Source organism: Drosophila mojavensis, unplaced genomic scaffold (assembly GCF_018153725.1).
Source record: "Drosophila mojavensis isolate 15081-1352.22 unplaced genomic scaffold, ASM1815372v1 contig_36, whole genome shotgun sequence".
In the NCBI taxonomy this organism is placed as follows: domain Eukaryota; kingdom Metazoa; phylum Arthropoda; class Insecta; order Diptera; family Drosophilidae; genus Drosophila; species Drosophila mojavensis.
In genome coordinates, this window is record NW_025318858.1 from 14,358,483 (window position 1) to 14,373,932 (window position 15,450).

Here is a 15,450-nt window from a genome sequence, read left to right on the forward strand (position 1 = left end):
AGATGATAAATATATTTTTGCATTGACAAATGAACTACGTGAAAGTTTTGCACAACCATCTCCTCAGGCCATTGGCTCAAGCGCTGCCAGCGACTGAGCAAAGCACGCAGCTGGCAAAATCGAAACCCGAGTAATTAGCACTTATTGAGATCAAAGTCAAGTGAATCCGTAGCAGGCAATGCGAACTAGTTTGGCGAACTCGTGTGGGCAACAGCACCGAGAGGTCGACACACTTTTCGCAGTCACTGTCATTGGCAAGTAAATAGAGCACAGCAAATAATAGCAGAAATAGTCATAAAGCTGACGCTCAGCTGACATCTAGCATAATTAATGTGCACCATACAGAAACAGTGACTGGGAGAGAGAGAGAGAGAGAGAATGTGTGTGTGTGTGTGTGAGAGATGCACTGCCCAACAGGGCAGCCTATAGAGAAGGTACATTCAATACTAGCACTGAACTGCAATTGGTTTTGCATGCGAAAGTGTTTCAGGTCGAGCAACTGTTTGCTCAGCAAACAATACGCACAAATGAGCCAAAGCCGACATTCGAATACTCTACACATGGTGGTAAATATGGAATATTAACTGTGGTTACGGTCAATTCAATAAAACTTAACTGAATTAATTATATAAAATATAATATTTTAATAAAAATAATTAATGTAAAATAAAATATTTGAATATGTAATATGAATATGAGCAAAATTCAAAAATTGTCAACAAGAAAAAGTAAAGCAAATAAATTATAAAGTATACAAAAATATTTTGCCATTCTATATATTTAATATATATGTAAATAAAAATGTATCTTCGAATTTTAATAAATACGAGCTAAAAAATATATTGTAAATAAATATAAAATGCAATCAAATGAAAATAAATATAATTGCATTTCAAATAAATAATGAACTAATAATATGAATAGTTTTATATTTCTTAGAAATATATTACAAATTCAATAAAAACTACATATTGTTTAAAAAAATTAAAATAAAAATACATTTCTAAATATTATTTTAAAGAACCACAAATTTCAAAAATAATTTCATTTGTTACAAATACATTTGGTTAATCAGGAGTAGTTAGTTTCATAACTAGTTAGTTAGTAGTCTTATATTACGAAAAATTTGACTTGCTAAATCGTTTCAGCGCATTAGGAAGTCGTCTCAAGCTAACCAAAAAATTGAATGGCTCAAAGCACTTGCGATTCGCACATACTGCACAGAAACTCATTTGCAATCGACACCAACAGTAGTCGCTTGCAGAGGCAGTTGCAACTACAGAGAGAGCGAGAGCGAGAGCGATAGAGAGGGTGAAGGAGAAGTGTAAAATAATGCTGGTTGCTGTTGGCAATATGCATCAGAGGCAGAGGCAGAGGCCAGCTCTGCCTGCTGTCGAAGAAAACGTGTGCCACAAAATGTCACTCTCATTTAAGCGACATCGCAACGAGTGTATGTGTGTGTGTGTGATTGTGTGGGGCAAGGCTGGAACCAAAAACCAGGCTGTTGGCCAGTTGCTGATTTGCTGGCTTGCTGGATTGCTGGATGGTTAGCCAGTTGCTTCTACATGAGTGTGGCACTCATTTGCGGATGAATGTCAACGTGCCACTAATTAAGGTTAATCAAAATGACAATTTGAGCGCAGCTCCAAACAAAATGAATGGTCATAAAGTTCAAGCGATCCAACGCCCGCGAGACATTGATTAACGAGGTCGTCAACCAAATGCGGCACCAGATGAGATTTGGCCAAACGGCACGCTAGCCGCACATCGACAAACACATAAACTAATTATGTGCCCAAATACTAACTAAATACTCTCCATATACTAAATACACATATGTATGTGTGTATGTTTGTGTGTGTGGCCTGTTAGTTATGAACAACTTGACTTGCCTTTTGCGGCGTCGTTTTATTTGCATAGTGTGCGGCGTAACACCAAGCAGAGAGCGGGAGGACTCTACCACATGCTGCTGCCAGTCAAACTGTCGACGCTTGAAGTTTTGCACGCAGAGTTACGCAGTTTGCCCCGACAACCGCTCGGCCCGCTCGCTGCCAGTCTGCGCCTTTCACATAAATCAAAGCGGCTCGCATTGTCAGCACTAAATGAGTCATTTACTTCATTCCTTATACCCTGTATTCGGTAAAAATGGGGAGTTTCAAAATGTATTGGGCGAAAGCAATCGATATGTATTTATATATGTATATTGGAACAGAAGAGCTAGTTTTTTATGAAGAATTTAGTTACAAAAAATAGCCTAATTCATATATTACAAAAAATTAGACATTATATAATATTAGTCTACTTTTCTTATAATTTGTAATTTATAAATTATATTTAGAACTTTTAAAATATTGTTTTATTAATTTTTAAACTATATTTATTTTTATTATGTATATGGTATTATAGGTTACATTCCATTTAATACGTTATTTTGGAAATAAATAAATATAATATAAATATTTTTTGTCTTAAAATTTAATTAAATAATGGAAATTAGTATGCAAATGCTAAAATATGCGCCTTTCGCTCAAATCCACGCTAGTTCCGTCCTGTTTGATGTGTATATTTGTGTGTGCGGGCTTTGTCTTTGAAGTTTCAAACGAAAATCAAATCAAATAATGGGATGCCTAATTAGTGCTTAGTCGCTTAGCTACGGGCTTTTTGAGTTTGACGCAGAGTTTGAGACAATTAAATGCGTGACTTTGAATGGATTTGCGATTTCCACGAATAGGGGCTCCTATTACAGACAGAATTCAAATATCAACTCACCTGAATGGGCTTGCAAGTAGCTAAAAAAGAGAGAAGGGAAAGAATAGATCAAATTAGATTTAATTGTTTGCAAGAAATAATTAGGTGTCTTTAGGTTAGAAAGAGTAGATTTTTAAGTCATAAATTAGTGGAGTATTCGAAAGCTAACTTAAATTTTGGTAAATTTGTTACTATGCAAATTAGCTTTCAGGAATTTCATTTCATGAATCAGCGGTGAATTCTTGGGCGTCACCCTTTCATTTAAACAAATGAATTCACATTAACAAAGTATTTTTTCAAGAGTCTCTGATCACTCCGATGTACACTGTTTGAAACTCATTTTCTTTCTATCTACATTATGCTTTAAAATTAATTCAACTTTACGCAAAGGAAACTCGACTTAACTATTATCTATGAAAATATGCTATGGCTTGTGTTAAATTTTTTATTTTTATGAACTTAATTTGCTTTACGCTTAAGCATAAAACAATATTTAATTTATTTTTAGCTTCGTAGATATATAAATACCAAATTTTAATTAATTAAAATTAATTTTTAATACAATTTTAATTTAATTAAGTTGATAAAGATTTATTTTTATTTAATGTTAATTTGATTAAAATAAATTAACTTTGAATTTAATGTTTATTTAATTTAAATTAATTTTTAATAACTTTTTAGTTTTGATTCATGTTTATTATAGTTTTAATTTTTTAACTTTAACAGAAAAATTTATAAAAAAAAATAAATAAATAAAAATAAAAAATAATTTATTTTATTTTTTTATTTTAAAATAAAATAAATAAAAACCCTTTTTCAGTAATACAGCTGTGATATTTAAAACGTGTCTTCTGGCTCTGTACTCTACCTAGCATTTAGATAATGTCTAAAATGCTTAGTCTCTTGTCATTATCATTAATCTATTACCGAACTCATTATTTCTGTGCTATGTAATCCTTGATAAATGACTCCACAGGGTAAATGCAACATATGCAAAGATTTTCTTCGTTTTGCTTTCATTTTTTGCATCTTTCGTTTCACGCTTCGCTCATTTGTTCGCCTTGTTCGCTACCTTTAACTACTTCTTCCGCTTCTTCTTCTCTTTGCACATGATGCACGTTTTCCCTCTCCACTTCTAAGGGTAACTAAGGCGCAAGAGTGTCCTTTGGGCATCATTTATGCAGGCACTCATCTCGTTCTTTTCTCTTTCTCTTTCTCTCTTTTCTTTTTCTCTCTTTCAGCACATTAATTTTTGAGCAGTGCAAATGCGACTAAAAAACGCACACACTTTGAAGTTTGCCTTAGTGCACTTTGTTCAAAGTGCAGAGTTGCGTGGATTGCAGGACTTTTCATGCCACATCTCACAGGACAGCTAAGAACAGCTGAGAGAATGCGTAAAAATGGGTAAAAAAAAAAAAAAAGGCAGATGCACCCGGCAAGCTGTTGCAAGGAAGAATTGTTAGCGCAAGCTATTTGAATAGCGAATTAACTATTTGACGTTGCATAAAAGTGAATGCGATTTTTTATTAGCTAGCACACATACATTCGGAGATATGTATGTAAATTTATGACCAGAAATGTGCAGGAAATTTCATTATAAATATATAGAAAATATATATATATATTCCTAAAATTTGAAATGCTATATAATAATATTGATTAGAAGTAGTTAAGCATTCTGATAAATGTGATAAGAAGCAATATTTAAAGCTTTTCCTTTTTTTTTTTTAATCAGATTTTTGATTGTCTTACTATGAATTATTTGAAGAGTTTTATATTGCCAAATTGTTTGCAATATTTAAATTTAAAATAAGAAAACTTTTGTTGCGCTTTTCGTAGTGTAGTAGCATCAACAAATGCAACACGAACAACAACAACACGAAACTCGAGAAACAATTATATACACATATTCATGTCATCATCACGCTCTAAAAATTCGATTAGGAAACTTCATCTAAAAAAAAAACTATTCAACAATTAAGTTAACATAGTACAATCCAAACTACACCCGAAGCGCAGTCGCTGCGCAGCAAGCAGAGTGTGTGCTTATATGTGTGTGTCTTTATTTAAAATTGCGAGTTTATGTCTGTGCTTACTTTTTAATAATCCTCACTATTATTAAGTTAGATCGATAAACGGTTGGATAAATACATTTGATATAGCTTTAAATAGACTTCTATTTGATGTTGATTCCTTTAAAAAACCTTATATTAAAAGACATCAGTTAATAATACTTCGCATTATATCATCTACTTTTTGAGCAACTGCTTCTCTTCATTATATTAAACAACCTCCATTCAAAATCTGCAGCAAACATATATGTATATATACACATACATATACACACATACATATATACCCAAGCGTACAACAGTCTCTAAGTTGTTGCAATATCTTTTAGACTTCCAGACAGCTTCAAATAATTTAAACTTTTTTTTTTTTTTTTTTTTTTTATCCAAGCATCGATTGTCTAGCAAAATACCAACAAAATTTCCGTGCCTGTCAATATAAATAAAGCGTATACTAAATACATCCGCAAAGCATTTCGCTTCGATCCAAGAGAAAACTACGCCAAAATGCAGCAGCAAAAGAAAATACTAAAAAACATATATATATATAATATAAATGTGAGATAATGCGAAAAGCAAAAAATAAGTATATATATAAAATATATATATGTTTCGAAAATAAACGGAAAGGAAACCTGCGCATCGCAGCTCCCCTCTGAGGACAGATAGGGGCGCATTATTTTCGATGTCACTGTGCACATTTTTGCTGCCTTTATTGTTGTTGTTGTCATGGTTGTTGCTGTGGTTATTGTTGTTGCCGCTTGATGCGGAAGTTTTTAAATTGTGCAGAAATTTCATTCATTCATGAGCATTTTCTTCTACAAGCAAAAGTCGAGCACTCTGTGACCGACATAGTCACAATCTCAGTTTTCAGCCTTAGCCTCAGTCTCAGCTTCAGTCTCAGACTCAAAGTCCCCAATGCGTTGACAGCAACAGCAACAGCAGCAGCAGCATTTGCTCCTCACTGTTACGGCTCCCACTTGACTTCTCAAGTGGCGGAGTGTGCGCCGTACAGTAGGTGCTGGGGGCACGGCTCAGCGAGTGCCGGGCAAAGCAAACAAAGTCATTTGTTTTGGATATATGTATGTAGTAGAGGGCTCCGACTACGGGTCGGTTGGGTCAAGAGCAATAATGTTGAATAATACGATTTTCTTTGCTATGACAGTGAGCGAACTATAAAAGTATGTGTGTGTGTAAATGGACGTGGCAATAATCGTGTGTGTATTTGAGCATGGCAAATGCAGTCTGAGACCTCACCATTAGAAACACCTTAAGCACCAGCTAAATACTTTGCTAAATTGTATTAAAAATCACATATTATTCAACTAAATGCGAAATCAGTTTAAAGTATCTAAAGTGGTTCAGTCTTATTGGAACACATGCTAAGGATGGAGCTTTATGTAGGCCAAATATCTATCAAGCCTGGATATTTCTAATACGAAATCGTAAATAATTATATAAGATAGTAACATACATATGTTAGAAATATTCATAGTTTTATCGTAATTATCATTAATTTATTAAAGAAAATACCTGAGTTATGTTTCAATACCTTCAAAAATTGATAGATACATTTTTAAGAAATAATTTTAAAAATATAATAAAATACAAAAAAAAAAAAAAAAAAAAAAAAATAAAAATGATTCAATTAATTATAAATCAACCAATTAAAAATAATTATATTTTTTAAATAGTTAGAAGTTAAGCATATATTTATAATAATATATGCAAAACATATATGTATTTTAAAACAGAAAGTCTTAATAAATCATTTTTTCAATATTAAAAAAAATATTTTTAATTTTATAATATATATTTATATTTATAATCCTAAAACGTTTAACAAAAATAAAGCCAACCGAAGATGATAGCTATATAAGCTGCAAAATAGGTCAACGATCATATTACATCATCAATATACTTGACGCACATCGTGCATGAGTATATTTACATACATATATAGCATGTTTTCTAAACAAGAATTCTTTTCAGTTTTTCAAGTCATTTATCAAATTTATTATTAACAACAAATTGTTAAGGAAGTCAACTATTGCATAGTTTAATATTATATAGTATATATATTTATATACCATATATGCATATATTATAAAGTCTTTATATAAAATTCCTATTTGAAAACTTTCAGCTGGTGCTAAAAAGTTGTCTTTTAAAAGCTGCTGTTCTCCTAGCACAATGCAAAATCACTCAGCCAGTGCAAAGCCCGGCGCAAGTTGTTTATGCAATTCACACGAACTGAGCCACGACTCACCCAGAGAGCTGCAGCTAAAGCGGCAACTGCCTGAGAATAAATGCCAAATGCGACAGCCAAATAAAAAGTAAAACTGCAATAGCCTTCAACGCACGCATAAACAACTCTCTAATAAACAGAAAAAGAGGCAGAGAGAGTAAAAGAGGAAGAGAGAGAGAGAGACAATGTGGTAAGACAGAGACAGAAATACACTCATTAAATATTTAAAACTCTTGTAGCGTTAAAAACAAACGACAGAAAACAAAAAATATAAATAAGCCACACACACACACATACTAGCACGCACACGCTCTCACGTACACACATAGAGAAGACAGCGCAAGGAACACACACACACACATGTGTGCATGCCATAGAATTTGAGGCAACAAAAAAAAACAGCCTCAAGGACCTGCACAAAGGGGCGTGGCAGGGCTGTCAGCTGCCATATAAGCCGCTCATGTGCATGTGTGTGAGTGTGTGTGTGTATGAGTCTATGTGTGTGTGTTTTTGGTAACGTATGCAATTTAATTAGGACTAAACTAAATTAATGGCCACGGTATTTGTTTCCCTGCCTCCTACCACCCTCGCTTCCACCAAAAGAAATAACAACTGCAAAGGGTTTTTTTTTTTTTTTTTTTTTTTTTTTGTCGGCTCCTTTGCGACCACAGCTCGGCACAGTTGAGGCCCTTTGACAGCGAACAAATGTGTGCGGCGGCATGTTGTTAAAAATTTTGGCAAAGCTCTCGACGTCTATTAGCGACAACAACACACACGCGCACAGAGAAAGGAAGATACGCCCACACACACACATACACATGTAAGCAGCAAAGCAAGGAAGTGTGCTACAAGAGCTACGTTTATCTCTCCGCCTCCTGCTCGGCGCATGTGTGTGTCTGTGTGTGTGTGTGTAGGAAGTGCTCATTGAAAGTATTTTACTTTGCCGGTTATGTCATGTGTAGCAAACAGTGTGCGAAATTCTGTCACACTACCCCAAAAAAGTATGCTACCGTTTGTACGGCAAGTGGGCGTGTGGAGACAGCTTGTTATGGGTAGTTACTCCTTGTTCACAGGATTTGCGCACAGCGTGTCAAAGGCAAGAAAATGACAAACAAAAATAAAAGAGTAAGAATTTGATCAGGTATTCATAAAAATTTGAACAGATAAACAAATTCCTATTAATTTTAAAAAAATTATTTTAGTATTTTTAATTAAATTAAATTGATTAACAAAAGTTTTCCATTCTTTTGTATATTAATGTGAAAAAAATATACAAATTAACTTCAAGCTTAAGCTTAGTTACTTAATATTGAAGTGCAAGAAATCGCTTATAGAAATATGTATAATAAATATATAAGTAAAAACTTTAAGTACCACTAATGTATATATATTTTACTATATATTTTACGTTTTTCTATAAAATTACGAAATATTTCAAATAGCATAAATTCCAATAAAAACGAACTACTTTATAGTCAATCTGTCAATTGTTCAACTCAAACCAAAACTAAACCTTAGAGCACCCAAAGATTCAATGGATTCTTGGCACTTGAAAACTGTTTGCCCAACAAATAACGAAATCAAGCTGCAACATTCTTATTTACAGTTATTCCCACGGCACATTTTACTTACAGTTGTTGCGCAGAAAACAGAAAATCAAATCAAGAAGTAGCACAAAAAATAGAGTTTAGTATCAGCGTGTAGACTAATAAAATGTGATTTATCTCTGCATGTGAAAGGTGAAAAAAATACATTTTCCAATGGAAATTTATGGGTAAACAAGACGGCTCGAGGTGACAGTGCACGGCTAGGAAATACCCTGAAGGCCATGATGGGAGTAAGCGTTAAACATATTCTAGCCTAGAGCTAAACATGAACAAACAAAAAGACGACCAAACAGGAGGAGCATTGAATACAAATTTATACATTTTAGCTCTGAAAGGAGCCGAATTCAATACATCGGCTACTTCTACGCCACGCCTACTTCTACGTACATTTAGGAAATTTTATATGCCCTCTGTACCCACTCTTCAATTCGTATAGGGTATTATAGATAATTTATTAAAGTTATTCTTGGTAAACAAATAATAGTTTAGTTTCATGAATATTCTCACATGTTAACCAAATCAAATATGTGCAAAAATAATATTCTAAAATAAAATATTATAAATAAAAAAAAATAAATAAAAATTGATATATAATATAAATGCAGAATATTCTAAATTTAATAACTGAAATTGATTTTATTTAATTTTATTGTTACTCAATTATTCTTACTGAATTGGAAAAGCAAGAAAATAAAATTGCAGTGTTTATTAAAATATTGAAATAAATTGAAATACAATAAAAATTTATTTGTTTTGCACAACAAATTTATTTATTATCAAATCTATATGTACCTAACATTTGCTTATTATCAAATATAAAATATAAACCCATACAAATCTGAATATTTTTGCAGAAAATGTTGTTCAAATTTTAAATAAAATAATTTGGGCAAATATTCCACATAATTTAGTTATATAAATGACAATGAATATAAAAAGCAGTATGAAAGCCATAAAAGCAAATTAAATGTCATTTCTATGGTAATTGTAGTGAAATGCGGCACATACGCGTGCGTTGAACTGAATAATTATTAATAAAGTTTATTGATATTTTAATGCTGTCAATGAGGCGTAATTAAATGTTCATTTTTAAAATGCGCTCATTGTGGCAGCATGATAATGGAAATTGTGCTGGGTTTGAGTTAGACGGACTTGGTTGTGTGTTGTGTATAAAGATAGACAAACACACACACACACACATAACCATTTAAAAGGCCACATCTAAAAGAACGACGCAACGTTTGAAGTAAATGTTATTAAATGTTATTCATACGACGTGTGCGAGGGCGCAACCTTGTTGGGCTTACAAAGTCATTTCCTGTTCCTGTGGTGCTTAAATTTTATCAACATATGCGAGTTAGCGAACTTAATGAAATTGTTGGCACACACAAGACCGTCAGCTGCGCTGCTCAGCTCAGCTCAGCTAATACGGCAATTAAGAATGAACGAAGTCAGCCAGAATAAAAAGGCCGCAGAATAAATGCCAGACTCTAACAGTAAACATAGAGGTATATATATATATAAATATATGACTATAAAGTACAGTGTAAAGTACACATACCACATATATATAAGCATTATTCACCACATATGAGCATATCATATCTACATAGCTAACCCAATTCCTAAGCAAATTTAACTGCCTTCTCCATTCCCCTTATTAATTTTATTTTATCAATTAGCATTTATTGGATTGAAATTTAGCACTCATTTAATTAATGTGTTATTAGCTTAACGCATTTAAAAAAGAATTAATTTGTAAACGAGCAAAAAATTAGGAACAAAAAAATTATTTTATTTGTATTTAATTTCAATTATCAAATGTAAACGTTTACATTTACTTTACAACGATGTAATTTACAATTATTTCAATTAGAGAGAACAGCAGCAAAGCCCAGAAAATAAAAAGCTAATCATTCAATACTTTTTTGCTTCAATTAATAGTCAAATAAACAAAATGAGAAAGTAAATATGTACCTTTTGTACAAACTTTAATTAAATAGAAAGGATATAAATTATTTTGTAGTAAAAAAGAGGATATTGATTTTTAATTGATATATATTTATATACTATATTACAAGTGATCATATTCAACATATTTCAAATTATGAGAAATATGCTAAAAATTTGTATTTAAATAAAGTTAGCTCAAAATATGTATTTTTTATTTTTTTTTTTTTTTTTTTTTTTTTTTTTTTTTTTTTTCAATTAAAAAAGTATATAATTAATTTCAAATAATAATTTTAAAAAATATTTCTAACAAACTCAGTTATTGCTGACTCCTTAAAGTATCAAGAGCAATACCCGAGTCACTCTAGTTCTTTCTCAATATCCGACTGTAGAGAGAGAAGGACGTCTTCGGCTGTTCGTATCACATCGAACTCGACACCAACTGGAGCTGGAAACTTGTCACGAACACTTTGGAATTCCATTAGTTCTCTCACAACTTGTTGGCTCGATGCATTAAAGTGTTTGCCTCGAAGTCGAACTCTAGTTATTCAAGCATTGCATATGATGATGAATACTTGACCTATAATTACTTTCTGATATGCTCCAACTATGGCCAATGACATATACATACCTATGCATACATATTAATTTAATTACTTCACTATTCACTTTAAAAATTGACCATCATTAGAGTATCTCTGTGTCTGACATGCCCTAGCGCAGAACATTAACGAAAAATTAAATCCACATTTTATTTAATGAGAGGTAAAAATCAATTAAAAATCGAGTGCACATGATAAATCATTGAATTTCAAACCAATTAAATTATGCAGCCAAACAAAGTGGACGAATTTTCGCATTCGCTTGAACATATTAAATTTTCAGCCAGTCGCTGGAGTGTGAAAACTGAATGATTATAATTTATGCATGATAATTAAACTTACAATAATAAATGTATACATGCCAGCTAAATGGATGTTCTGTTGCCCAAGGGTCAAACAATCAACGGGCTTGCTTGTCACAAGATAAATTTAAGGACATACGTTGTCAGAAGAGTGGCACAGGGACAGGGACAGGTCGGAACATATGTAATAGAATGTTCTAACAGTTTCGGTTGGTTTGTCATTTCATTTTAGCTTGCATTTCATTTTGTTGATATTGCGCAAATATTTAACATGGAATTACATAAATATTTCAAGTCATTCCCATGGGTTAAATTTTCTGAAAATTGGTAATGCTCTTGCTCTTTCTCTCACTATCTCTGTGAGTGTGTGTGTGTGTGTGAGTCGCCCATAAATTTGGAGCTTAATATGCATAGACATATGTGTGTGTCAGACCCTACAAAATCAAGAGGAAAAAAACACAAAATATTTACGAAAAACTTCATCAAGAATTCTTATAAAAACTCATTTCACACTTCATATTTTTTAAGTCTGTAAGTTAAGGGATACGCAACAAATGAAACTATAAATTTCTAAAGAGGTACAAAAAAAATATACAAATGTTGATTGCGCTGATGAAACTTTAATAACTTTTTTGAGCAACTTTTTCGCTTGACATTTATTGTTTAATTTCACAATTCGAGCTTTAACTTAAATAAGATAATATAGAAGTATAAATTTAAAATAGCAATTTTAAATAGCAAGAATCTAAAGAGGAAATATGTGATATATTGTGACCAGGTAAGAGATTTGTAAGAGTTTTGGACGTATAAAGAGATTGTGAACCTTGGTAAAATTATTCTCTCGAGTTAAACAGACGAAGTCAGCGTTCATAGCTCGTATGAATTAAGAATTGATAATCGTATTAATAATTATAAAATTGATCTCAAAATGCATACATTTTAATAATAACAGAAAGCACATCATATTTTATAGTGTTCGCATCGCATAAAATAAAATATAGATATATATATACTATATAAAGAGAACATACTATAAGTGTGTACATACATATATAATCATAAATATAAGTATTTACTACTTGTTTTTATTAACTGAAAGTTGAGCAATTACTAATTTGCACATGTTTATTTTTTCTTACATATTTATTGTACTTGTATAATAGTTAACCAACAATAATCCCTCCAGCAGCATTCCCTGCCCCTATAATAATCTTTAGTAAATCTTTAACATCCCATTAAAATTAGTGTTGTGTTAAATTCAGTTTAAAACTCTGTTAAGTCCAAAAACCGTTATAAATTTTATGAGCTAACAAAAATAAAAATATTACAGTCAGACGCGAACGACTTAATAATGCTGGTTTATGGCTCGAAAAGAGTAAAAAAATTTTCTAATTTATATTTTCCAATAAAAATTTAGTTTGTCAACCGTAAATTACTAGCCAAATTTTAAGCTTCAGCTGAGCCTCAAATAAACTTAAATAAATTACCTATTCATCATCGCTTGCACACAACCCAACACACTCTCTTCCCTTTGTGAACGAGTATAAAAAAATTTTTGACGCCAGCTTTGTACGCATCACTAAGCAATTGCCATGGCAAAAAAAAATTCGGCAAGAAGCCACTCCGCATGCAAATACGCATGCATATGTATGCATAGCAGCATATATAGAATAATAAAAATTTGCATTTTTTTTTATGCAAAATATAAAATGCAAAAAGAATTAACATTCATATGTGCATGTCGAGAAATTAAAAACAAAGTGCAAAAGAGATGAATAAAAGGAAATTTTACTAGGAGAGAGCATCTGCAGCGCTTTGGAAAATATTTATATGGAATTTACAAATATCTAATATGCTGTTTATTGTATAAAATGCATGTATTAGAAAATATATATCATAAGGATTAGAGCAATGTAGGTAAGGAATCGATAATATGTATAGGAGACAAGAAAATTTATAATTTTGCTTACGTCTAACAAAGATCTTTAAAAGTTGTATCTATACCAAGTAGTATATCAAATAGTTCTATATTAAATTCTCATTCGTTCAGCATTGCTTAAATATTCACGTCTATGTCACCATCAGCTCATCATCAATTTCGTCTAGTTCGTCTCTCTATATATTCCATCAGCTTCAACACATTTTTATTCACAGCAGCTGCTGCTGTTGTTAGTTTTATGTTTATTGTTGTCATTGTTATTGTTGTTGTTGTTGTTGGTCAACTAGCTAAACTTTTGGCTCATGTCCTTGTTGCGATTGTTGTTATTATTATTATTTTTGCATTCGTGAACAAGTCGGAATAACAAACTTTGTTATGTCATAAACACAAACGAGACGTGTGCGACAGTTGCTCTGAGATACCACCAATAACAATTACAACAACAACAACAACAACGACAACTACACCAACAACAACAACGACAACTACACCAGCAACAACAACTAACAGCAACTTAATCAAGCCTACGACCCTTAGGTGTCACTACAAATTCAGGTGTAATCATGTGTAAATCCTTCAACTTAAGTTTACTTTCTGCAATTTTCTCTGCCTAATCTTCAGCAAGTTCCCTTTTCTTGTCTACTAAAATAAAAGCACGGAAAATGGATGAATCAAAGTATACGTACGTCCGTTAGCGAAAGATGCGTGTGGGCGTGAGTTCTAGCGGAAGGTGTTAAGGTATTGATTAGAAAATTTTATTGACCCTTTTGTGCGGCGCCAAATAGGTAAGAAAATGGATCAATTTTGTTTCGGAGAATTTTGATACCCTTAGATGATATATTATATATTTTGTGTGAAGATAAAATCGGAAAAAATGTGGATTAAACTGAATAAGAAATGAGAAATATATAAATATATAAATATAAAAATTAATGAATATAATAATATAGAAGTATAAAAACATAAGACTAAGGATAAAGGAAGATAATCATACATACATATTCTTGAGCATTTGAATGAGGTATTCTGATTTGACTATGCGTGCTTATTTCCCTACATATTTATACGTATCTGTATATCAATATATCTTTGTTTGTCTCCCTGTCTATCTCTCCGACTGTCTCTTTGTCTAACTGCCTAAGACAAACAAGGGATGAGGAAGATCATATCATATCATATCATATCATATCATATCATATCATATCATATCATATCATATCAGATCATATCATTTAAGATGTCTATTGTATATGTAAGCAGCAGTAGGGGAACTACTTAGTGGAATTACTTAGAGGATGTATTTATTTTTATTTACTTAAGGAAAACATCGGAAATAACTACTTAACAACATAGAATAAAAATAAAAATCATAATATAAATATTACACTATAATCTTTCACATAAATAGAGCATAATAAAATTGGTTGAAGCCAATTTTTGTTGGCATAACAACTCATATTAAAGCAACTTAATCATAGCTTTCGTTCATATTAAACGCTTTCAGCATATTATCATAACGTGTTGAGAGATAACGCTTGACTGCCGTCCGAGAAAAAAAAAATGTAAAATTGGTTGGCATCAAGTGAAGGGATTAAGAGCGGACTTTAAGCCAGTTTAAGCTGCAGCTGTTTGTCCAGCAGCTCTAGAGCAGCAGTGGCAGCCACTGCCAATATAGCATAAAATATTTGGCATGAAATAGCGCCCATACGCCGGATCGGCCAGCACAGAGAACGGAGCACAGAGAGACAACTACAAGTGCAGCAACTACAATAATAACAAGAGCAGTTACTGCAGCTACCCCAAACACAAATATGGCACGTGGCCTGGCCCGAGGGCAATACAGGTAAATGGTAAATGGTAAATGTGGTGTTCGAGCGAGCGCCAGGACAATGCAAAATTTATTAGTTTTGGCAGAGGACGAGGGCAATGCAACAACAACTAAGTGCGGATACCCGCGACTGCATAATACTCGCATACGATCTACA

General features: G+C 32.3%; 1 protein-coding gene across 4 annotated transcripts in view; it reads right to left on the reverse strand.

The window, feature by feature from the left end:
• Positions 1–15,450, reverse strand: part of LOC6576783 (beta-1,4-glucuronyltransferase 1) — a 78,306-nt gene that overhangs the window by 32,654 nt on the left and 30,202 nt on the right. For all 4 annotated transcript variants that reach the window (XM_015165375.3, XM_015165372.3, XM_044008563.1 and 1 more), the window contains one exon: positions 2,770–2,789. The gene's annotated coding sequence lies outside the window, so the exon portion shown is untranslated. The remainder of the gene's footprint in view (positions 1–2,769; positions 2,790–15,450) is intronic.